The following is a 26,550-nucleotide window of genomic DNA, read 5'->3' as shown; positions in this document are numbered from 1 at the left end:
TATTTTGGTTCTTGTAAAGGTTGTTTCACCGAAAGGTACATATTCATAAACTGAACATTCCCAATTAGCGTCCACAGAATTATCGAAACGCGAAAGCCAAGAAACTCTGATTAGGGTGAACGAAGACGGATTATCTCCAGCCGAAACTTACAGAAATGCGAAAAATACGGAACTCCAGCGACAGGATAAACGAAGACAGATTGTCGTCGGTCAAAACCTGGTTAAATGCAGAAAAATGGAAAATTCCAAAGAAAAGATTCTGTTCGCAGTGGCATAGACACCGGCGCTGGGTTGAGACGACGACAACGAAGCGGAATTAGGCTGCCATTAGTCGGTGGGAAGCAGTCCGTTGTTGGCCGAAGACGCTCATACGGGAAGCGAGTTAGTTAATGGCGCAAAACCGGATGATGTCGGGGAAACAGGCGAGCTCCGCGAAAAAGATTTTAATCCCCGTCGTGCTGCGGAGCGGCGGCGGGAGGTGGTTAACAGAGAAGAAAAGGGGAACGAAAAGTTTCTTCGGAGGCCCGAGTCTTCCGGACAACCCTCTGGTCGTTAAACTAACTACAGCCAAATGGCCGGGACATTTAGAAAAAGGGAACGTTACGTCTTTCGCCGGTTTAACCGACCTCGCGAGTCTCCCACGGCGTCCATTGCCGCGCCGGACAACGATCATTGCAGCTGTCTTGCATGTTTGCGCGACACTCGTTTGTCAATCCGCCTGTGAGGACGTTTAATCGACGTTTGGTGGAAGAATGTAACTGTTTCGCGAGTGACATTTTTTCAAACTGACGAAAATCGAGGAACGAAACTATTTTCTTTCAATTTTTCACATATCGAGGAATCAAACAAAGTTTAATATGAAATATCAAGCTTGATCATTTCACCGTGTCAAATCAATTAAGTGGGAGGCGTCTATGAAGAGCAAAGGGTGAATAATCTAATATTCCAATAATCTAATTTATGAAACTAGAAGAATACATTTCAATCTATCGTTCCAGTGTATTTTCGGATCTTCGTCGATCAAAGAATGTCTATCGTCTATAATTCAGCGCGTGCTTTTCTAGTAGAATCTTGACCGCTTGAAAAATGTGTGTACACCGATATTTTCCACACCCTGTACACGAAGAGACAACTCGGCCTCGATCGTGTCAATTGACGCACGCCGGTGGCCCCCCGCACAAAGGGTGGATCCCGCGCGAGGGTTGAATAGCGGCTCGGTGGCGCGTGAATTTCAACTTCGAATGGAACCCGCAAACCAGACCAGACCAGGCCGGAGGACAAAAGCCTTGACGTGGCCAATTAGAAAGGGTCGGGCGGTGGCGCCGCGGCGCGCCGGCCGATTGTCGCGGACGAGGCCGGCCGCGCGCCCTTGGGAGACGCCGGCCTCGCCGGCCTGCGACGATGCACGCGCGAACCCGTTCGCGCTATGAATGAAACGAACTTTAACCTCGCCCCACTTTTCAGCTTATCGTCTCCCTTTGCGTCGGATCTGGGATTACGGAATACGGTTACGAGTTCCTTGCACTTTCAAGCGAGTATCGCGCGTGTGGAGCAGAGAAGAGGAAAACTGAGGAAATTAATGCTTTGATTTAGAAAGTTGTATGAATTATTATACTGACCTGGAAGAAACGAGTGCATTCTTTGATCATTAAATACAGTGAGAGTGGAAAGGAGAACTATGCACTGATCTCTTGTTATCTATACAATTAACCCTTTGCACTCGAAAGCTCTTCACTTGAAATATTGAATAGTTTGCAATTAGATGTAGTGAAGATTCTTTAAAATGAATTTATCGGGAAAACACGCATGAATTAGGGAACAAAGATATTTTCATTGAATATTTCACGTATTGCTGCAGTTATAATTTCGCTGGATTAAATCATTTGGCGACTGGGGGTCGCCTCTCGAGTACAAAGGGTTAAATCATTTCTTTGTGACTTTGTCGACTGAAATGACGACATTCCTCAAAGGGCGAATAACTGAAGAGAATGTTACTTATTTCTAAAGAATTTATGCAATTCTGTTGGTTTCCTGCTTTCATAAAGGCGCAACCGCGTTAGAATTATTTTACTTTGACGTGCTAACGCGAGTAACACGTGGTTCCACGCTTCGCCAGGTAATCTCGGCCTCCAATTACTTCGTAACTGGGAATAGTTAATCACTCGTTACCATTTCGTTGAGCTTCCGGTATAACCGGGAACGAAATAAAGCGGCGCTGTGGCTTAGTTGGTTAAAGCGCCTGTCTAGTAAACAGGAGATCGAGGGTTCGAATCCCTCCAGTGCCTGCTTCCCGAACGGGAAGTCAATCGAATTTCATGGGAGTGTTTTCGTGTATTTTGCTTTTGCATTGGAAAATTACGTTCGATGTTCGTTCGATTCAATGAAAGAATTTTTGAGAAAAAATTAAAATCGATTCGATCGTATCCTCAATTTTCCAAGGTTCACCTTAAGCTACACATTATTCTATTATTACTAACAATCTGAAACCTCTTCGCAATATTCTCGTCTCTTTAGAAGCTACACAACACCGCTTGCTTCTTAAACGAACGCAAGTTAATCAGTCTCAGGGGAATCCTATAACGACTTCTTCCCGCCAAGAACTGGGTGTCTTTTGTTGGCGGATCCTCTTCTCGCCAGGATGAAGTTTCAGTGTTCCCCGTGAGCCCCTCCGGTCCTTTGAGGAACAATATTTTTTCCCGTTCTCCGTCCGAGTCCGTTTCTAAGAGGCAGGATTCCTTTTTTCGAAAAGCAGGTGTTTTATCCCGAAGAGAAGCCGCTTACCTCCGCGGGGGTGGGGGCCGCTCTATAGACTGCCGCTCCCTTTGAAGAACACCCCCCGTCAAAGAACAGGATATTGGTAAAGTCGTTGGCAAACCCTTATTGCATTAAGTTTAAGGAAACTGCTCCTCGTTGCCGGGTACCTCTAGCCATTTACATAACAAAGTAATCGCACAAAGACCGACGCGACCTACGGACTAGCTACAGCGCGCGCGCCCCCTCGGCGGCTTCTTTGCCGGTGATCGCCGGCAGTCCCGTGAATTTAACTCTCGGCTATCAACGCCTCGTTACTTTCAGCTGTTTCAATTTCTTACGGCAATAATACCCCTTACTTACGCTTTGATAGACGAATAAATTACGCAGGAACGCTCGCGACGCGGGCAACTGCTTCTGCCTGCGCTAACAAGCCCTAGGAAGCGCGCGGGATCGTTTGTCTTTTCAGACCGAGGACTCTCTTCGGACTCTGCTATCGGTGTCTGAGGAAATTGTTGAAACGGTTCGTTATCTAGGTCCAAGAGCATTTAGAAGGGATTCATGCTTGAGATCTATTAATTGTCTTCGATTGGACGGTTGGCGGAGCTGTAGGGTTTAGGGGATACTTCGACTTTGGACTCTGAGTGTTTGGAGGATCTATCTTTGAACTGTGTTTAAGGAGAGTACAGTGTCTGAATAAATAGAATCTTGGTATTTGAGGATTAGGAGACTTGGGATCTAGGGAATCCTAGCCTTTCACTGTTTTGTAGGAAGTTCCTTGGACCTAGCTCCATCCTTTTCATTGAAAGGTCTAAGGAACTTTCTACAAAATAGCGAAAAGCTGAGACTCTTCTAAATCTTAAGTCTTAGTCATCGAAGATGAAAGTTTAATTTTCAAAAATGAAGACCATTCAGATCCTACAGATGAATGACTTTATCAGATTATCTCTCGGTAACACTTGCTACTGGAAGAATCCTCTATTCTCGAGCAATCAACGATCGAAGGAGAGAAAAGGATCCAAACCCGCAGACAATCCTTCATCAGAGGTTCAACATTGACTTCCGTTCCCCGAAGGAGGGGAAAAATAAATTTTCCGAAGGCAATACCGAGCTAATCGGGTCGGAGAGTTAGCTTCCCTGTTCCCATTTCCGTCGTCCACCGGAAGTCGGGGGTTCCTCTAGCTAAATCCGCCGAAGGAGATCGAAGAAATGCCTCCGCGGTCACCGGAAATTAAAGCAACGCTGGACTCGATCGATCTCGAGATAGAGATGAAGCTGATTCCTGGAAGGGTTAGAGGCAACCAGAAAAATAGGGGGCGGAGTTCAGGGAACTCTGCTTCTTCTCCGATTCCTGAGATCGTTCTTGGAATGTTTCTCGGATAGAATCAGTTTAAAGGAATTTTCGTTAATATGATAAATAAAGACATACTCGCGTGGACGAATACCACAAAAGAAACCGCACTATCTTGTCTTCTATTTTACGTACTATTCACTTTCACTCCTAAGCTCCCATAATATTTGACTATCGATAATTTGGAAAAAATGCAAGAAAATCGACCATTCCACTTCGAGTGGAAATTTCCTTTGAAGATGATACATTGATAATAGCAAAACTGCTTTGATCCGTGCGTAATGAACAACATTGATTAAATCAGTGATTGTACGGCAAGGGGTGAAACTTTCCCGTCGCGCACCGCGTCGTGGATTCGAAGAGGAAAAGCAGAGTGACTTCGCCAAAAGGGTCGCATCACCGGGGCGAGAGATTGACCAATCGGCTCCCGAATCGCGAGGATTTCTCGCGCGAGCGGGTTGCGACGCGCTGATAAATCGGATCCCGGCTGATAAATCAGCCGGGCCGCGACGATAAATCCGTTCCCCGGCCGGCGGACGTATCGCGAGGAAATATCGCGTGATCGCGTCCGATTAATAATCCCCGGCCGATCCGGCCTCCTTCGGCCGCCATGTTTTAATTAAAACCGCCGCCGGAGGACCGTCCCTCGCGGTGTCCTCCCCCCACCCTTCGAACGAATTTCCTGTCGATCGACGGCGACGGATCGACGCGACCTTCGCCGATTGTAAATTATCCGGCGATCGTGTTCCCGGAATATCGGCGGAAAAGGAGGAGACACCGAGTGACCTTCGTTGGTCCTTGAAACTTTAATACGCGCGGACTCGTTCTTAACGATCTCGAAATTCGAACTTAATGTCTACTGTTTGTGTATATTATGGAAAATCTCCATTTTTTAGGGTAATTATCGAACTAATTATCGTTTATATTTTGTATGTAACTTCGATTGGTTTTATAGAAACCCATGTTTCTCGAAGACTAACGATGACCCAGTGATTTATAAGGATCAACAAACGACTATTAAAGTTCCATTATGAAATACTGCATCTAGTTAATAATTTCAAGTGCAAAATAGTTCCTTCAATTAGAGAATTCAATCATTTGGAATCGTTTTCATTCGTACTCGTCGTCAACGATTCGAATTTCTTGTTGCATTTAGAGTATTCGGCGATGTTTGAAATTATTCTGTTACTTCTACGCGTGTAATGAATATTTTATTTTCAAAGGATTAATTGTTAGCGGATACAATCGAATAACGTTTCGGCCGGATTAACGGTTTCCGCGAATCATAATTGCGGGAATGACGAATCGGTTTAATGCTTCGGGAACAATAATGCGGCTTTGCTCCCGGGCTCGCCGTTTGTTTATTCCGTTCTTTCTCCTTTTTTTTCAATTATTTTTACGGTAAACTCGAGGCTCGAGCGGTCGACCGCTCATCGCGGAACACAAGCCACGCGTGCATACATACACGCGTAAGCACGCGAGAAAACATTTGGCGAGAGCAGATAATCCGGCAGAAATGTTTAACCAACCTCGTTATTTATTAACGTTTTCCCGGCGGCCGGCCGTAATTCGTTCGGGCCCCTCGAAAGTGATGTAATTTCGCACGGGAATGATTTATTTAATCCCGCCGATGATTCATCGAAATTCTCGTACACCCGCAGAAAAGTGTGCGCCGGTGAAGCCGCGCGAATGTAATTCGGCTCGCGGCTTCTTTGTTTATTTATTCAAACGCCATCGAAGCGGTTTGCTCGATTAAAGATAATCGGAAGATAACAGCTCGGGCCACGGGGATGAAACGGGAATGAATATTTCCTGATATTTTGCGATTATTGTGCGGTGGAACACTCCATTGCGAGGATAACTGAGCATGGAGAATTGGGGTATGAAGTTTTCAGGCCTGCAACTTGAGTTCTCGAGATCAAAGTTAAGTTTTAATTGCTGGAATTCGACATTTGAAACTGGCAACCAAACTTCTGGAAATTTGAAGCTTGAAATATGATTTTTAAGTTCCTAAATCTGAAATTTGAAGTTTGGAACGAAAGTTCTGGAAATTTGAAGCTTCAAATATGTCTTCCAAGCCAAATTCTAAACTTTCAAATCTTTCGAACTCCAACACTCGAAAGCACGGATCAATATCCAAAACTTGAAAACGATCGGTTACCGATGTATCCTACGAAAAATCCTGCAGCAACAGAATTCACACGAATGAAATCTAATCTTCCAATCGTTCCATGCTCGCTAATCAATCATTTTATTCCCCGACACAATGAATTTTCTTCCAGCTAACCTGAATACCAGTAATCGCGCACGACCATATAATATTTGTAATAAATGGCATTAATACACGGATCAGAATTATTAATTTAATCCCCAGTTATTAGAACCGGTATCCATATTTCGGACACGTATATATCACCTAACCCAGAAATTCTGTTCGCCATCGCTCCCGCATATTCGGCTAAAATTTCATACTGATATCCGTCCAACAACCAGCGTTCCTGAAATTGACGTGAAAATTACATCGGATCAAAACCGAAACGGTCACCGAGACTGCTCTTTGAAACTGTTAAGCCTCCTACATATATCACCGCGGTATAATATTCTTGAACAGCTGACGGGAACAGATTCGAACCGCGCGTTTCATCGAATGAATTTTAATAAACTCTCCGATACACACGGCCAACGTAATAGAAACATTGCTTGTAAGTCCCGCATTGTGCTGTTGGGATTAGCATCCGTTGAACTAAATCCTGGGAGAGTTTCGGTGCGAAGAATCTTATAACATTCCGTTAACACTTCGTGACGCTTGGATCGCGGTGAGGCAATATTCGAAAATTTATAGATTAGTCAATGATGTATTAATGAATGGTGTGTTGGAATGAATAATGTGGTAATGAATAGTATAATATAATGAATAGTATAAAATTAATAGTACAATATAATGAATAATATATTAATTAATAGTACAATATAAAAAGTACTATACTATAGAATTAACAGAATTTATAATAACAGTAACTAATTATCATTCCAAATCGACTCTCACCGACAAATCCACCGAATCGACTTCCCTCGGACCCAAGAGACACCCGAAACTTAAGGGACTAATTCCCATAAAAAATCTACGAGACTGTTATAGAATATCGATGAAGTTCATTTACTAGTCAGCACTCTAAACCGTTAAATTATTCAGAATTCCCGGTACCATATAAAATGAACTGGTAATACCGGCGTTAATAGTGGTCCCACGCGGTATTAATAAAAGATTTCCCGAATACACCAGGTGTTTCCGTTATTCCTCCTAATCCGGGGTTCTAATGAATTCCATCGTTAATCGGATAAGCGACCCGATTCCTTTTTATCCGAGCTAGACACGGCCCAGCCGCGAAACCGACGTTGCATCACGATGGAATTTCATACGCGAGCGAACGAGCCGGTCGTCCCGTTGGATCATTGTTTTTCAAGACGAGATCGCGATTACGTTACTAGCAAATAGGATTACGCCGACGGAATTCTCGAATCTTTTTATCGGGCTGCCGCAGCCTGACCAGCTTTCTCGGCTGTATCGCGGGCCCGCTTCCGCCATCCTTATTTTACACTGCAAAGAGGATTCCTCCGCTGCTCGCGTCCCGGGGAATTGCTTCCTAGACGGTTCGGGGTGATTTCATCAATTTAATTAAGTCTCCTCGTATATAATTAGATCGCGGATAAATCCGGAGTTATGCTTCGTCGATTCCAAATCGAGACTGCGGTGATCCGGATGGATGTCTGTTATGTCTATATTAGGTTCGCCTGCACTTTTCAAATCTCGATCGTGTCTAATTAGTGGATGCTTACGCAACTATTAGCTGAAACTTATTTACATTTACTACTGGTACCGAAGGAACTATGATAAATCAGTAGCAACTAATTCTACCGTTCGCCTTTGTTGTAATGCGATAAGCAACGTGTTACGAAACTCTTTGAATTTCATTAAGCTCTTATGTTGACAAGCCGAGCATCGATCCTAATTGCTCGCGCAATTCCGATGGCCGTAGCGTTAAGAACCTAACGATCCGATTATGAATTTCAACTAAAAGCGACCGGGGCTGATCGCAAATGGCCGAAGCTCCAGTGATTTCAACATTTAATTGTCGACGAGCCGAGCTGCACGTTGCGAGGCTAATGGAGAATGTTCCTGCCAGGTTCCCAGCGCGATTTTCATCGGTATTGTACGGGGTCCGGCCGACGTAGATGACGCATCCTTAATCGAAAGAGGATGAACGCGGGCCCCGAGCCGCCTCGCGATAACGGGACCGTTTCTTGTCGGCAAATCCGACGCGAATCGAATGGGATCCCCGCGTCTTTCATTTCTGTTCCTCTTCTTTTTTCTTCTCGCGGTGTAGCGGCAACTTTGTTGCAACTCCGACAACAGCAACGACGGGGTTTAACCCTTTGCGGTCCGAAGTGCTCTTGGTTCATTCAATTACAGCTTGATACGACGCTCTATTTATTTATTCGAGAATATTTGGGAGTCGTTGAAATGTTACCTTTAACCCTTAGCACTCCAGACCGTTTTGTAATCAGCAACTGCAACTAATTTTTATAGTACTCCTAGCGAAAATTATAAATGCTACATTTCTTCGATCTTTTGTTTTCCTTCTTAGCAGAAAATTTGGACGTGCGGAAAATCGAATAATTTTAGGGTAGTTTCTTTGAGATTCATTAAAATGTTTAATATTATAACTGGTGCAATATTCGAGCCTACAGAGTTCAAAGGGTTAAATAGTACAATTGTGATACTACAAATAAATATAGAGAAAACTGTTGAAACAGGTAGAGGTTGCAATAAAATAGAATGTCGACTGCTAAGGGTTAAGAGCTAGCTTCTCGCGAGCGAACTGATCCGAGTGGAAACCATAGGCTCGACGCAATTAAGCTTGCACGCAGTCAAATAAGATGTTCTCGGATAAATTTCATTAAGTCCACGCGTTTCATTGTTCCTCGCGACTGTTCCCCGCGATGCAACTGATTTTAGTTGATAATCGAGTCACCGTTGCCGGGCATTTACCGGAGTATTGATTCAATTTCCATTCGCCTTTACGAGATGAAAATGTTCCGTGCAAATTGCTCCGTGTTTTGAATATTCAAAGACTCAAAGGGAAATAATGGATTCTTCTGTTACAGTTGTTAAGATACAAACGCTGCGAGAACTTAGGGAATCTGCTCGTTCCACTGCGAGGTAGAATGTGAGTTAATTAAGCTCTCGGGAAATAGTGCTACAGGTTCTGTTGGAGAATATATCAAACTGCGAGTTTGATTTGTTAACTGCTTACAAAGCGGAACTCGAAATATTCTTGGAAGATAGTTTCCAATTTTCAAGATTTCGAGGAATGCACTCTTACAGTTTCTATCAATGAATATATCAAACTGCAAGCCAGAGATTTATTAACCAGTTCCAAAGTAGAACTGAAAATCTGTCCATTGTCTGCCAGTCTTCTCGAAACAGAAGCAAAAGCTACACATCAGAAATTAAACGCGAGCGCCGCGTGCAGGCTGCTGGCCAAACATACTTCCTTTAATCCCATAAAGTCGGGTGAACCGTGGAAATTTATTAATCGCGTAAAATGTACAGGAAAAGAATGGGGGAATAGAGATCACGATAACGCACGAAGCTACAGGGAATTTCCATTAGCGAATTTATACAGAAGGGAGGATACGCTTCCGTATTTTCCGTATTGGAAAATACCGGGCACACCGGCCGGACGGCTCGAGGAAATTATTGTCCGGAAACAGTGTAAGATTTTACAATGAAGAACCCCCCTGATGATTGCGACCGAATTTTGTGAATTGCGATTCTCCGAGAAACGGATTCTTGGTTAGTTTGAATAGAAAATGATTGAGTAACATTCATTGAGTCACTCGGAAGCCATTGCGGTTGAGTCCGGAAAAGAAAAATTGAGGAAATTGATGTTCTGGCTTCTGAAATAATTATAGAACATATTCAGAAGATATAAACAGAATTTCTCATCTAGAGAAAAAGAACGAGTAAATCCTTGAACCCTTTATGACGAAGATTTATTGAAATATTCAAAACTTTGAACTCTTTGCGGACGAATGTCGGCATTCTAGCGAGATGAAGTTGCATTTGGTAAACCATGTCGCGAAAAAATGATTGAATTAGTCAAACAACAAGAGAGCGTTGTTTCCTTTTTTCCTGTTAATTAAGCAATTGATGTATTTAGCTTAATCTGCTCGAGGTTTCGTATATTTCAAAGAATCTTCGTCCGCAAAGGGTTAAGCGAAAGTTAAATTGTACGAAGAAATATGAAAATATATTTTTACTATATGGAGACTATCGGTGTTATGGTGTCGAATATTGCGCGAAATTTTTGTCACGAGTGCATCACGGTACTGTAAGGCGAGAGGTTGAAGTGTATTATTGATTTTGATCGCGGTAGAAAAATTCTCTGGTGATAGTTATTGGAGCGATGCAACGCGGGCTGCGCATTAGTTTATGGGAAAACTATGGTGATCGCGGGGAGGCCTGGCTTCGACCGGCAATTACACGCCGAGAGGTTCGTTAACCGCGAAACCGAAGCTTTCAGGTGGCCAACGATCCGTGGCGGGCCGATCGCCGCGAATTAACGCCTGTACGCCAGACCGGATTCCTAAATCGCGACTGATACCCCTTTGGGAAATTCGGGCTTGAAGGGTGCGGGGGCCTGATATTGTTTACGGATTTTGGGATTGCGGGGAGATTGGGCGAGGGATTTTGGGTGGGAGGTTCTAGGTGATGTTCTTGTTCAGCCCGGATTGCGGATTCTGCGATACAATGATCGAGGAATTCAAATATTTGGAACTTCGGCGGTTTGAATATGTAAAGGTTCGAATGTTTAACGATTACCGAGACTAAACGGTTAAAGGTTTGAAGTTTTAGATGCTCGGGGATCCGAAGATGTGGAAATAAAGCTTGAATTGTGGAAGTATTGAGAAATTCGAGGGTTCATCGATTTGAAAGCCTGGAAGTTTGGGAGTTTTTTAAGCTTTCGGATCTTCAAACCTTCAAATTATCAAATTTTCAATTTCTCAATTTTTCAAATGTTTAAACTTTCGAACTTTCAAACTCTCAAAGTTCGAAAGTTTGAACATTTGAAAAATTGAAAGATTGAAATTTGATAAGTTGAAGGTTTGAAGACTCGAAAGCTTAAAAATTGAAGTTTGAATGTTCGAAGGCAAGGTTCGAAAGTTAAAAAATCATAAAATTTGAGGATTTGAAAATAGAAGATTCTCACACAATATTCACTCCCGCAGAACTATATAAACACCTAAAAACCGATTGAACTATTCAAAACTGCCAAGCAACAACCGCAAACATCCGAGCACACAAAAATAAACCGACGCACTCGGAAAAACAGCTGAGGAACCAGAAAATTAGACGAGATAAACGCCGGAAATCTTGGTCGTTAAAACATCCCGGTCTCTTCAGCGCGACAAAACCGCCGAAAGACGTGGAACGTTCAAATATTTAACCGTTCAAGCTCTCTCCCGTATTCCCCCCGTGTTCCATGATCCTCCAATATTTAACAAACTTCCGACTATCGTTTCTAGCGCTCGCAGTAGTTCCATACCTAACTCCCGCCGTTCCGTTTTCTCTCATAACACATTTTCCTCTTACACCCGGCGAGTACCACTGAATTTTCCTTTAATCCCGGTCACGAAACTTCGCCGCGAATCAATTGTCCCCGGCCGATGGGTTCCCGCAATCTCGCTGGAATTAATAATTCCTCGAACCAACGATCGCGAGGTGCGGTACTTTTAATAGCTTCCACGGATTAGAATACGCAAATCGGCGCCTTCGAATACCTGCCGATCGGTGGAACCGTGAACATTTATTTATTAATTCGTCCATTCTACGGGTTAACATCTTATGGCAAAGTGCAACGAACGAAAAGAAAGACCGCGAAGCAAAACGCATACATAATACTAAAACTGAGCAATTAAATCGACTTCACAAATTCCTCCATAGAACCAAGAGTCCCTAACAAACCTTAAATTAACTCACGATTCAATATACATACTGTCACATCAATATCTTCGATAATTTCTCACAGAAACATCTGTCGGCCTTTTAACCCTTAACGAATGTCATTTCGGCGAAATGAAATGTTTCGAAGACTCGCCAAGAAATGATTTAATTATTCAAACAGCAGATCAACTTCCTGGTTTTCCTATTATTTAAGCAACTGGTATATAATTTAGCTTCGTCTGCTGTAATTTTTGAATATTTCAAAGAATCTTCGTCCGCACAGGTTAATAACGGCGAGAAGAAGATATCGAAAACGAGCAATTTCCACTCGTCCGACGATTCTAATGTTAACGAAACATTTCCAACGAGCGTGGATCGTTAAATAAATCATAGAAGAAGGTGTTAGACGCGAGAAGCGAATCCTGCCGATCGGTTTCTACGCCAATGGGGTACGCGAGCCGGCTACACCTTTCGTAGCCCGTACCCACGAGGAACTTTCGAAGGTATATACGAGCGGCCGGCGATGAATGGACACCGGAACAGGTTCTGAACCTTATGCAATGATAAATGAGTGACCCCGCGGCTTCACCTGCACACCTGGACCGAACGGAGGGGGGAACCCGAGCGAGTGTATGCGCGAGCGCGCGCGCGACCGCCGCCGTTCACTGTCCACACGCTAACGCATCGCTGAATGGGTCCTCTCGGCGAACGAACATCCATGTAAATTAATCGATCAAATAATCGTTTCCGCGAAACTCACGCGGAAACTGACCGACACTGTGGGAACCCTCGCCTCGTCCCACTTACATCGTTATTTCTTTTTTTTTTTATCTTCTCTTCCTTTTCTCTTTCTTTCTCCTTCTTCCTTTTCTCCCCTCGACTTCATTAACCAACCGATCGCGCTGCGCTCGTTCGTTCCCGACTTCCATCGGCTCGGCTTTTAACGCTAGAACTACCGAACGTTTAATGCGATTAACGCGTAATAGTTAAACTTACGGGAATTATTGGTCGTTCGAGGCTTTATGCAGCTTGTTTTCAATAGATTTCTCTCGATTTCTTCGTGTACTCGTCCTGGTAATTGGTAAGCTTTATTGATGAAGGTTTACGTCTTCATTAATTGTATTACCGAATGCTAGTTCCTATGAGTCACTCTATGACTATCTTCAAGATATATAAATAATATAATTCCCTTGTCCTTTGTAAGCGTTTAACGTTACCACGTGATTCTACTCTTCCAGAGCAATGATCTCTCTTTAACCCTTGGCTTATGGTTTCATTCTGAAACGGGCTTAACGAAGGTACTTCATTATTCATGATTCATTAGAAAAAGGAAGCTTCTATGCACTCTATGTCTACGTTGACTCAGAATCATTACAATTCATAATAGAAGAATAACATTTCATTCGGACTGGGAAAAGTTAAGTGATATTTATGTTTGTCAAATTCCATTTGAATTTGATGTTGTAGGGCAAAGGGTAAATACATTAATCGTGTTTGTATGGTTTACAGCGTTTGTTTCTCCATTGTGGAATATTTAAACCTCCCAGGTTGACGATGTTTTCCCTGTCCGATCGCGCGGTAGTCATTAAACGGACTCCGGAATCAAGAGAATAGACGCTACAAGCTCGTCGAATGTTTTCCAGCGAGACCATTGCTCCGTTTCGAATTGAATAATGTACACAGTGCGGTGCACGCTGGTCAAATTGTCGAATAACATGCGTTCAATAATATAATACAGCGCAATTAACGTATTATCGAATTAACATGCCGCCGACCGACCAAACATCAGAAATGTCCTTTTCCCAAATACGCAAACCACGCGGAAATTAAGTGTCAAACAGAACCTCCGGCAGTGTTCGCTGTTCATTCATACTTTACATTTCAAAGGAATTGAAAATTTAAAGCGTGAATTAATTCGTACGAATGATATTAACCGGTTGCCCTTACATACCGAGTCGGGCGCGGAAGGTACTTCTCAAACGAAAGTTACAAAAATTAAACGTCCCTCAATTATTTTATATTCAAATTAAATATTATCCTTCTGTTATAACTGATTCTGCTCTAAATGAAATCTGCACATAGGTGAACTGCAAACTTTTCTCTGCGTTCCGCTAAATTATTCAGCGCGAAATTATTCTGGCTTGCGCGGCTATGAAAGAAACCATAGAAAATTTATTAAATATTCGGTAATTCTATTGTTAACACTACATTTACAGAACACACCAATTTAACAAGTATTTAGTAACAGTTTGAATCAATTTCTAATTCAACAATTGCATCTCCCGTTAGCCATACGCTCTATAAATCTATGTTAGATCGATTAATATTAGAAATACGCCTAAGAAATCCTGCGTAGCGAAACGATTGAAGAGATTCCAGCTTCGAATGACTCAGTTCCGATCGAATATTCCCCGTGATATCTTCCCGTGCACCTGCGAGCGGCGTAAACGCGCGAAATCCGCGGTTTGATCGGGCCGCGACGTCTGTTAACCTTTATAATTCATTCGTCACGCATCCGTTCGCGCGTTTACGGCCCTAGCCGGCCATCCGATTCCGAGGGAGGCTGTCAGGTCCAGTAGTTTTTCACGCACGGCTCGATATTTATCGCGAGAACGGCAGAAACAAAGCATCCGACGATGGCCGACCGGTATCGCGAGCCGTGACAATAACGTTCCGCGCAATATTTTCATCTTTGCGCTGCTTGTCGAGCCCGTCTCGATGTTGTCTGACAGGATATACACATGGCGCCGCGGGAAATATGCTGCGAGCGCAACGGGAATATACGAAAAATATATGCCGAGGGTTTAGAATAAAAATGTTCGTCCGCCGGCCGAGTAATAAAGAGTTCCGAGCGCTCGGAAAAAAATATTCGATGGACGCTGCGGATGTATAAAATGACGCCGGCCGTTATCTCAGATGAATATTCGTGAAGTTACGTAAATATCGGGAATCCATAGATATTTATGATTGCTCCCCCTGTAAAACGAAACTTCAGGCTTTCGAATGTGTCGCTCGACGAGCGAACGTTCCGCCGACAGATCGATTACATCGAAAACCGAGGGCGACGCGGAGGGTCGAACTTTCCTTTCGAGCCCATCGCGCCGGGAATAATGTATCGTCGATTAATTAATTACGTTTCTCAGCGATCGTTAAAATCGACGCGTCGCGCGACGCCGTCCGGCGGAATAATCGTCGCGGGATAAATTCCGTGACGGAATTCATTCGCACGTCGACGGAATATCGAATTAAGAGCTCGACGCGCGACTCGGCTTGTCAGGGAGAGGTTTTTAGAAGTTTCAAGGATTCTCGTGCGCAGAGAACCTTTAGAACAGTGTAATCATTCTCCTAAATTGTTTCTGGTAAGTTATCAACGTTACAATGATTTTACCGAGTTCAGAGGCAAAAGCATAGAGTAAGAGATTAAGAATGATCGTTCAATTCCGAATAAAACGATCTTCCTTCGAGTTCTTTCCATTCCGAACCACTTTGTTCCGAAAATGCCGCGTTCAATTCTAATTCTTCCGCTTTCCCATTATCTTCGGTAAACAAGTGGTCGCTCGCGGCGATGAATAAATAAATACCGGCCGCAACCGCGCTCTCGCTTTCGCGTCCGCCATTTTCTTCGTCCCGTTTCATCCAATTTTTCGCCCGGCGCGTTCCTCTCCGCGCGCGATGGAATCGATGAGACACTTTCGTTTTCCGTTGCCTGTCCGATTTCCTGCTCTTTTGTCATTCAATTGCACGGGTGCGTGGAAACCCGAAGACACAAGAAAAAAGAGCACACTGGGGAAACTGTTCGATCCAATTTCCCGCGGACTTTATCGCCAGCCCAACGGCGGATTCGCTGGCGTTGCCGTTCAGTTTACTCTGCCGTTCGAATCGAATTACCGTAATTCAATCAATTACACGATGTTTATTTGGGAACATTTCTATACCATAAATAATGCTGCCTAATGCGGCGACGCCCGGCAAGATAAACACGGAATGATAACAACGCGATTCAATTAACACGTTGATCGCCGGCGCAACGATATAATTCGCGTTTAAATCTGCCGGCGAAATTCTCAAAATTTCGGGAATCATTCGAATCGTTGATAAGCAAATTAATTTTCAACTGCGTGCCAATTTTCTCCGTCCTGCGGTGCAATTTAACAAACTGCATATTCTATGCTGCACGGCGTTAATGTTCGTTTAATGTTATCACACTTCATTAATGTTCTATTAGCTCGTTATTAGCATCAATATTATTATCGCTAACTTCTTCTATGATATCGAGTCAGTCTCACGATGAAGGTTAACCGAACTCGACAAATCTAAATGTTGGTTCCTTAGATTTTCTATAAACGAGACGTTACTTGTGCATTGTGAACCTTTAACCTTTGGAATAAACTTAAGAATACATTCTATTCTTTCTCTAGTAAGTTACTAATGATAAAGTAGCTCTGTCGTGCACGGTTGCGAAGGAAATAGGCAAAGGTTAACGCTAAAACTACCAGATATATCAAAATCACCTGACTCCTTTCACAATTATTAAAAATTATTGATGTTCCTCTGAGATATCACTGAGAAAATTGATTTAGCACTACGCAAACTATTGCAAATCAGTTGAAGTCTCGATAGATGCACTCTTCGAGTTCCTACATAGGAATTAATTTAATGTTGCGTATTCCTCCGCGCGAAATCGCGCGGCGCTCGTGTTAGAAACAAAGGAAGTCCGCGCGGCGCGCAAGTAAACAGCAAATTTCATTCGCCAGACGCGCGACCGCCGTCCGCCGTCCGACCGCGACGATAAACAAAGAAAAATCGGCGAGGAACGCGTCTTCGCGACGCGCGCGTTGAACCCGGCGGCCTCGCGCGCAGCCGGCTGATTTGTAAACTGAATTATTCATGCGGCGAATAATTAGGCGTTTTATGCCGCGTCGCCGATTGCCGCCGCGATTCAATTCGCGCGCGTAATCGCCGCAACGGGCGAACGGGAGTCCGTCGTTCCTCTTGCGGTGAAAAATGGCCGACACCGGCGGGACGGAAGCGGCGCGGTCCTCCTTTTTCCGCAATTTCCGCGGACTTCGATCATTTCGGCCGAATGGGAGGTAAATTGGCGAAAAAACGGGTCCCGCATAATTTATTCCGCGCCGGAATAAATTCCCCGGGAACTCCGAGCGCGGCCTAGTACGATGTTCAATGGGGAATTTACATGGAATTACTTTCGTTAATAATCGAATGCCTTGTCGCTGCCTTGTCGTTCGCCGATCGCGCGCTGGTAAGTTGGTTTAATACAACTACCGGACAGTTAAACTGGCTTTTTAAAATTCCTCTATAGAAACTCGAACAGTGTATCCATTGAAACTTGAATTGATTCAGAATTCAGTTCGCGTGTTAGTCGATTTCTTTAAGCCCTTACCTCAACTGTGATCGACACCACAACTTCAGCAATAATTTATTGAAAAAGGAGGAAATATAACTTTAGCCCTTTGCACTCGAGAGGCGACTCCCAGTCGCCAAATGATTTAATGCAGCGAAATTATGAACCTTGGTATTTACCATTAACCTTGTATACAGCAGCAATACGTGAAATATTCAAAGAAAATACCTTTGTTCCCTAATTCATGTGTGTTTCCTTGATAAATTCATTTAAAGAATTTTCACATCTAATTGCAAACTATTGAATATATCAAGTGAAAAACCTTCGAGTGCAAAGGGTTAATATTGAATTTAAAATGTCATTTTACTTAAATTTGAAGCCTCTCGAGTGCAAAGGGTTAATCTCCGTACAGCGCGTCGACAGTGAAACGCTCGAATAAAACAGCGTTGTTCCCTTCGCGTGCGATTTCCATGAAAGTTACATCCATAAGATCGTTGAATATTTCTAGCGAGAAGCTCCCTGCCGCAAAGGGTTAACGCAGAGGCTCGCAGGAAGTCGAAGAGCTGACCCGCGCCGTCCGACAATTACGAGCCTAACGCGCGCAGCGAGAAAAGGAAAAGGAACGAGAAAAAGTTTCGGGGGTCGGGCGGCGAAACTTGAAACTCGGCGAACAGTTTCGATCGGCGATCGTTCGTTATCGGTGGGAGGGTTCGAGGCGGAAGGAACTTCGGCCTCGCGAGTCCCATCCAGCAGCTCGAAAATTATGGCCGCCCTCCATTGTGGTAATTCAAAAGATGGTGGTGATTTGTTGTTGAGGAGAAATCGTTGCGCTCGAACTTAATTTACGGCGCGCCGGCTGGGCCGGGTGGAATTAAAGCTCCGGTTTCCAACGTGGAGGCTCGACCGGTGGCGAAATAAAGCGCAGGGAAACGAGGAGCCGACCGATGTCCCTTGCGGACCACCCTATGGCCGGTTTCTCTCCTCTCCTCTGGAAGCCGAATTTCGCGTCGTCCGATACTTTTCGAGCTGAACAAATTTTCTACTCGGGGGATGATCGCGAATCTTCGAGTAATTTCGTTTATTGTCTGAGAAGATAATAGAATTCTGGGAAACTGTTCGTGAAATTGATTTAGCAGCATTCAAACTGAATTATAAATTAATTAAAGTCTCGGTAGATGCACTTTTCTAGTTGGTATAGAACTTTTAAATGTCAACTTAACTTTCTAGGCTCAGTGATAATCTCTGTTGCTTAATGTTGCATTAACTATCGCATTAATATAGATCTTGTATCAAACATTGAAACATTCTTCCATTTTTAAAGCGTCGAGTGTTCGATGAGTCCTCTTAATCTATCCGAGAGATCAAGAGCGAATGAAACCCGAAAAATTCAATTTCAGATGGATAAATTGATCTTGAAACGATCAGTTAATAACCGTGACGGTTTTTTTTTGTAAAGACAATTCCTCCGAGTGTGAGCAACAGCAATTTCCAGGAGCATAATTTACTGGAACGAAGCGGTCACGAAATATTTTAATGGCGCGTATCTCGCAGTCCGCACACGCCACTCTGCTTCCCACGTTCCTCAACCGAGTCATTCTTGTTGACTCAGGTCGGCCTAAAGGTCTTTGAAATTATACGGCGGATATCTCGTGACTATTCGCCGAGTGTGTAAACCGCCTAGCCACCGATGGACGGCCGAGTATTCCACGCACAGGGATCGACACGATCTGCAGATTGAGGGTCAGGTAATATTCCACGGGTGCCGGCCACCGGGAACATACGTTCACGTGACATCGGCCGGTGAACGGGTTGTCTAATGATACCGCGGGTTCGTGACGGTGACCGTTCAATTCGAGGCTGCAATTTGCTCGGGAGAAGAATTCCATTAAGGGTCTTTGGGAAATTCGATTGGAAATTATCTTGGGAATCTTTTGGTAATTTCGACGAAAATTCCGGTGGGAATCTTTTGAAAATTATCTTAGGAATTTGTTGGTAGTTTCGATGAAGATTCTATGGGGAATCTTTTGAAAATTTGAGTGGATATTCTGTTAGGTATTCGCTGATAATTTCAATCAAAATTCTATTGAGAATCTTTCGAAAATTTAATGGAAAATTCTAATGGGAATCTATTGAGAATCTGAATAAAAATTTACAGATTTTCTATTCTCGAAAGATACATCATCTCCTACACTTAACCCTTAAATAACAACTTATTCTCTCCGAAATAAACTTTCACTCAAACATTCTCCCCAAAAACGATGCTCCCCAGTTCGAATAAACGTACCAAGCAACGCACGAATCGTTAAACCCCCGAACAATGGTTCGCACATAAAACGATCGGTCGCAAAAGGTGAAAAAACTCGAAGGACTTACAGAGAATTACCTACTGTAATACGTTTCGTTATCGCGAATGGTAAACGCTTCAATATCTTCCCGAGATGATCGTACGGAAATATTATGGTATTATTATCGAAGAACACATCCTGTTATTAAGAGCGATTAAGTGTTAATAAGTTCCTAATTGGTTGCTGGGAGCGCTGCTCGTAATTAACATGCGGAGTAATCTTGAATTTTACGAGGGAAGAAGTTCGAGCGAGGGATGTCGGGATCGGAGCCACGTTTCTGGAGCAAAGGATCCGCAAGGACAATCGTGACCTAATGCCGGCGCGCATCCTTCATACCGAGGCGTGCTTCGCCAAGCCACGTTTCGTGAATACCGAATTAACACCTAGTTTACTCCCGACGAAGAAAGTCGTTTGCATGTTGCACACGGCCTGCCTCCTCGAGTGCGTGCAGTTTTACGGCACCTGGTAACGGTTATGACTTCATTTTATACGGTGCACCGTGTTTTGGAGCTCCGTGGAGCCCGCCTGCGTCTTCCAACCCCCTATATCTCTTCCGCCGAGCAGTTAATTACAACCGGTAATCTCGAAAATTCCCATTCTAAGCGGCAAATTGTATTGCTCCCGAAACTCAATGGAATATATTCCGTTGGATATTGTCAGTTTGTTACTGATTAATTCGATAGTTTTAGTTTCTTATGGTATTACTCTGATAAGTATAATATTATATTATCGTAACGAATATAACTAGTATAAGTCACATAGTTACAATTAGATCAACTCTAATCACCGATTAAAGAAACCCCTTATAGGAAATTCATTCCCTTAACTAGCATTTTCCTCGATCAATCCAATAGTTTCATTACAACATTGCTGCAATAACTATAACAACCATCACCTATCACTACAGCAACGATACTACATACCACAATACACAGCCGAAACAAAAACCCCGAAATATTGGGGAAGCAACGATCAAAACCGCGCAAACCGCATCGGCCCAATTAAATCAGCCTGATCACCGACCAAAGAAACCCCTCGCGCAGACCGTTCCCGAAAAATCGGCGTAAACGAGCAATTCCCGCAACAATTCCCGCCGCGAATTTTCGTTACGCGCCGCGCCGCATAAGGGGGAAACCTCATCAGAATATCTCCGCGGGCAATGCATGAAATGCATGAAAAATCGAGGGGGAATCGTACGTACGAACCCGCGCGGCGCGGAGTCAATTTCATCGGTCGGCCATTAGAATGGGGAACCGCGAGGCGGCTGCTCCAGATCCTCTCGCGCGTCTAGACGCCCCAGCGTCAGCGTGACCTCGGTACGAGCCACGATGACGGCATGTAAATGACAGGTGAGGAGAGGCCGGCGCTAGACCGGGCGAAATCGAGCGCACCTGTCCGGACTGCCGATAAGGACGATCGCGTTCCTTCTGTGCGGATGCATTGGTACGTGCCGCGCGAGTACGAGCCACGGATATGGTTCACCGGGCCGGTCCAATTAGCCTGATGTATATTAAAGACGGCCGCACTCGTTTGCATTCGGGGAAACCGGCGCTGCGCGGCCGCTATTTATAATCCAGTTCCCTTGAAACCGACCGCCATTAACGGTCGGAACGATCCGGCGGGGCTCGAACACTGGCGAGCAGTTAAACACTATCGAGCAGTTTAACTGACATTTTATCTTCCTTTATAGAAATTGCGAGGGTTGGTTTGTTCCTTGAATTGTGGTTCAGATTGTTGGGCAATCGAGTTAACCGGTTAACTGTGTTTGACGAGTATACGCTTCATCTTGAAACTCTTAATGGTGCTAACTCTTTCAACGATGGATTATTTACTTTTTGGGAGAAACGTGTAATTTAAGTGCATTTCACCTGCATTTAACGAGTATACACTTCATTATTTGATTTTATTGCGCGCACAATGAGAGATTTTTCAAACTAAATTCCACACTTAACTGGTTGAGAATATGGTCTCCATAAAAGTAGCTTCGCAGTATCTCGGATTAATCGAGTACCGATATTCTCGTGTTATTGATAATAATCCTCGTTAATCGACGTTAATAATCGTAGTGTCACTATTAATTAATCCAAGAGCATTTCGCGGGAGCTTCCCCCGGGAACTCGGAGATGGACCGTTATTATTCTAAGCCACCCGTGCCTCGGGTTTTCGAGTTCCGTAATTAGTTAGTAATAACGGGGAACAACGCGCGTTCTATCCGGGACGGAATTATACGTAGCCGGATAAATGGGTTAAACCGTCGGCGAGACGGGACGTCGATCCGTCGAGGAATCGTCGTCACTTATCCCCGATTCTTCCGATCCCCTCGGATTGTCCGTCGAGGATCGTCGAGGTCCTCCCCGGCTCCTGCGCTTGGAAACTGGAGCATCTTTCTGCTCTCATTGATTCCTCTTATCGAGGACAATGTTCCCTTTGTAATCGACGGGGGAAACCGTGTCGTCGGTTTAGGAGGGAATAATCTTTTTACAATTAAGGCTGTTATTGAAGACGTTCGAGTGGCGTCGCCGGAGGGATCCTGACGGGGAGCGAGTGTCTTTGGCTTCCTTATTGTCTCCGCGAGGCACCGTCGGATCGAGAACCTTTGTTCGTGGGAAATGGACGGAGAGTTCCGCGTTCAATGAAATACGAAGGAATTCTTCTTTTGTTTATCATCGGTCTCTGGGCGTGTCCTAGATACACTTATCGAGACCGCGAGTCGGGGAACGCGAATCATTCACGGCCGAGGGTTTTTTCAGCTTTTGAAAACCTCGTTGACAGAGAAGCTCGGTTATAATGGAAGCGTTAACCGCTGGCACTCCAGGTTGTTTTGTAATCTATCAGTAACTGCAACTAATTTTTATAGTATTCCTAGCGAACATTAGAAACGCTATAACACTCCCTCGATCTTTTATTTTCCTTGTTAGTACAAAATTTGGATGTGAAAATCGAATGACTTTAGCGTAGTTTCTTTAAGATTCAAAATATTTAATATTATAACTGGTGCAATATTGGAGCCTACAGAGTTCAAAGGGTTAAATACTAGAACAAACAATGTATGCTGATCTTTGGTTAGTTGAATGATGTGTTCATTTTTACCTGTTGAATTTAGATATCGAAGCTTGAAGTTTTCGTTATGGAAATCGATCGCAAAGGGTTGGAACACACGTGTCTATCTCATTGGAGGTTTTTAGAAATTGTTTATTGTTAGTTTGAAGCTATTTATTGGTATTAGAGAATTATTTGGAATAGAGAATTTATTGGAGAAGTGGGATGTTTCGTTTTATTTCCAGAAAGTATGGGAAGATTGTAGATACGATGGAGGAATTGATAAGGGAATCTAGAGGATGATAAATAAAATTGATTCGAATAGCGGCAACGGCTAATTCTTGCGTCAATGACTAGTTACACAGCTTGCCGAGCTCGCAATATGGCCGGAATATTAATTATTTTATTAACTATCGTTGTGCAACCTCGACGCAGCGCTCGCTAATTAATAATTGAACGTATACACGCCGCGCAGTCGAGCCCCGGTTCTGTTTCAATTAATTTTCACCGGCGAAACACCTAACGTCACGTGCCATTATAATCGGTACCCGTTGAGAGTCATTCGATCGTGCGCAATTAACGTGATCAAAGCTTTGTGGATCATCGAGCCTCGCCGCGCGGAATCGTGATTTCTCCGCCGGATAAAAATAATCCCGACGCTCCGCGGGAATGATCTTTATGGATCCTTTATGTTCGGAAAGATCTCTTACTTGGAACTTTAAAGCTTGCGTGCCCGAGATTGCGATCGCGCGGTGTTTTAACAGTGAAACTGCCGAGCAATTACAGTGACTTACTTCCAATCTCTTATAAAAACTGGAACAACACGTTTCTCGAGATTCGAAGGGTCTCTCGGCCTCGTATCTGTGCAAATACGCAAACAATGGTCTTCGTAATTTAAATACTTGCAAAAAAAAAAATTCTGGAATAGGTCAGTTCGACCTATCAGGTAGTTTTATCATTAAAGCATCGATAAATTTAGAATAAAAAGAAAAAAGAAGCTTGTCGACTGAGAAAAATAAAAGAACAAGGAACAACGTTTCCTTCGATTAATTTTCTCTCGCACAAAATCAACTCCTGCCTTCCTAATTACAACTCTCCTCAAAATTAGCAACTTCTGTGATCAAGGATTCAAACTAAAAACTACGAATAATTAAGCTAGAAACATCGAATCGCCTTTACTCGAAAATTGAACGATTGATAACAGAAAACTGATATTCAATCTGCAATATCTAAGAATCATCATCTAAGAATTAACTCGCCCTTATGATCTATCCCTTAACAATCGATACTGCTTCACCGTTAACAACCCATCAAGAAAATAAATGTTCATGCTCGTCCCATCTAGTTCGCTCCGAAGTTTAATAACGCAAAACCAACATTCAATTTCCGTCAAGCGGAGAAGTTTGATCCGCCTAAGAAGTCTGGTCGCGGTTGATTCGTGGAAAAAACGGGAAAAAATCCGCGATCATCGGTCCGTCCCCGTGACCGGGTCGGGTCGCGTTGCATTAGGGATTCGCGGTGTCACGTCGGGTCGCAAGAAGCGTCGTCCGGCGCGGACAGCGGTTACATTACGAGCCGGCCGCGGCCGCGCCTGGCCGAAGGAACGCGGCGAGGACTCTCAGGGACGCGTTAATTAAGCCGGGAAGATCGTTTCCAGCGTGGCCGTGGCCCGGGCGCGACCCCCGTCGCCCCGCGCGGCCCGAAAACTCGGGGATTTAATGAATCTCGGCGAGAACGCGGAACGGTGGCCGAGTTTCTTGCGAACGGACTTGCCCGAAATCATTTACCCTAGTAGCGTTCGTTGTTCCGGGCCGAACTAACGGCGAAGAAGCCGGGCACGATGTCTCCCAGGTTCGAAAAGAGAATCGTTTTATCCCGCTTTCACTGTGAGTGGAGAGAAGCATTTGAAACTCGCGGAGCTCGCCGCACGAAATGCTGTCTGCTGGGTAAATAACGATTTATCGTTAATCCTTTGGATTTCAGGGTGACACGTGGTTGTTACTTGATTTATTGGATCGTGAAGTATTGTATAGTCGAGCGAAGTATTACGTAGAATGCATCTATATGTGAAATATGCGGTAATGTGGGTTTGTTGCTTAGTTCACGTGTTTTGTTATTAGTTTCTAATGTTAGTATTGAATATCTCTTGCGGAGGACGTTCCGAGTGTTGTGTATAGTTGAGCGAAGTATTACGTAAATGCATCTATATGTGAAATATTGCGGTAATGTGGCTTTGTCGCTTAGTTTACCTGTTTTGTTATCAGTTTCTAATGTTCCAAGGGTTCATCTATCATTCTAGATTCCACGGAGAAACACATTAGACAATGGAATCTTGAATTATATTGAAAATTTAAGGATTCCTATTAAAAATTCCGATCTATCCTTGACAAAGTAACTTGTTCCCAAACGCGTTCCACGAAACATCCGCCCGACAGATCCATCCTCTGGGCGGACGGTCGTCGGAAAATCGAGGTTCCACAGTGGCAGCAGCATTCCAGGATCCTTCGAGAAATATTCACCTTCCGTTCGCGCGAAGGCGGCGTGGACAAGAAATCGGCAACGAGCGGCGGGCAACATGCGGATCGATTCGATCCAATCGAAACGGAATTCCTCCCCGCACACGGCGAGACCGGCGGTCCGCGGCGAGCGTCGGGAAAAAATCACTCTTTCCGGTTGCCGGGGGAAGAAGAAACGCAAAAGGGAACTGGTCTGATCGCCGCGCGGGAAGAGGAGGAAGCGGAGGACCGCGCGCCGATAGGCGGTGGTAGGTCGGCGATTTCCCGATGACGCGGCGCGCACACCCGGTATGTGGACGGGGCTAGGTCCAGGCTAATTACCCGTACCGGGAACACATAATAATGCCAGCCGGTGGAGGGGCACCGGCGGAAAAACTAGTAGAACAAAGTATTCGACCGTGTCTCGGTGTCCGCCGCGCGGCGCGGAGCGGCGGCGAGTCTCCCTACTCGCCGTAGTCGTGAATGAGCTCGGGTTCTTGTCCTCGTCTGACCAAATGGCAGCCCATGGCGACGAGGACTGTCGGCATAGGCGTCGCGGAGGTCCGCTGGCATTGTTCACCGCCGGAAACCCGTCGCGATCCACCGAAGAATCCACCGCGCCCGGTTCTTCTTGTCGGACCTCGTGGAATGGAAATCTCGCGGACAGGACAGGACTGCGCTTTCGAATTTCCCGCTCTTTCCGAGGACCGTGTTGGTTCATGAAAAGTTTAGCGAATGGTGAGGAATGATTCAGTTAATATTAGAAGAAATTCCTGGTAACTTTGGAAGATCACGGAAACCAGGAGTTCTCGAACGATCTTCGACGGCCTCGATTACAATACAAGCCGCACGAACGCGATCACGTAAATTAGTTGTAACGGAAAACCGTTGGTTCCCCTCTCGTTGGAGAGATTAATTAAAAGAGATCCGCCGGTTATTTTAATCGAATCCACGCCGACGCGATGATTTCAATCTTGAATTAATCCCGGCCAATTTGTCTGTCCCGTACGCTCGTTAACGGTTGGAAGCGATCCGCGCGCGTTCAACCCCGGCCAATAACAACGCTGAAGGCGGCCTCGCGTATCACCGACGGTTATCACCGAGATATCTTGAGAACCGAGGAGAAACCCGATCCGATGAATTGATTATCGCGTTAATCCCGGCGCGCGTTTTAAATTCGAGAAACCCTCGAGCGTTCC

General features: G+C 44.4%; 1 protein-coding gene and 1 non-coding gene across 2 annotated transcripts in view; one reads left to right on the top strand and one right to left on the bottom strand.

Annotated features, from left to right (window-relative positions):
* The window catches only part of LOC116434905 (uncharacterized), a 75,864-nt gene that overhangs the window by 28,342 nt on the left and 20,972 nt on the right, over window positions 1-26,550 (bottom strand). The window lies entirely within an intron of this gene.
* TRNAT-AGU (transfer RNA threonine (anticodon AGU)) lies at window positions 2,212-2,285 on the top strand. Its single transcript has one exon. It is a non-coding gene; the product is annotated as a tRNA-Thr (tRNA).

This window comes from Nomia melanderi, chromosome 11 (genome assembly GCF_051020985.1).
Source record: "Nomia melanderi isolate GNS246 chromosome 11, iyNomMela1, whole genome shotgun sequence".
NCBI lineage: Eukaryota > Metazoa > Arthropoda > Insecta > Hymenoptera > Halictidae > Nomia > Nomia melanderi.
The sequence above is the reverse complement of the archived record's forward strand: the minus strand, read 5'-3'. Positions and strand labels throughout refer to the sequence as shown.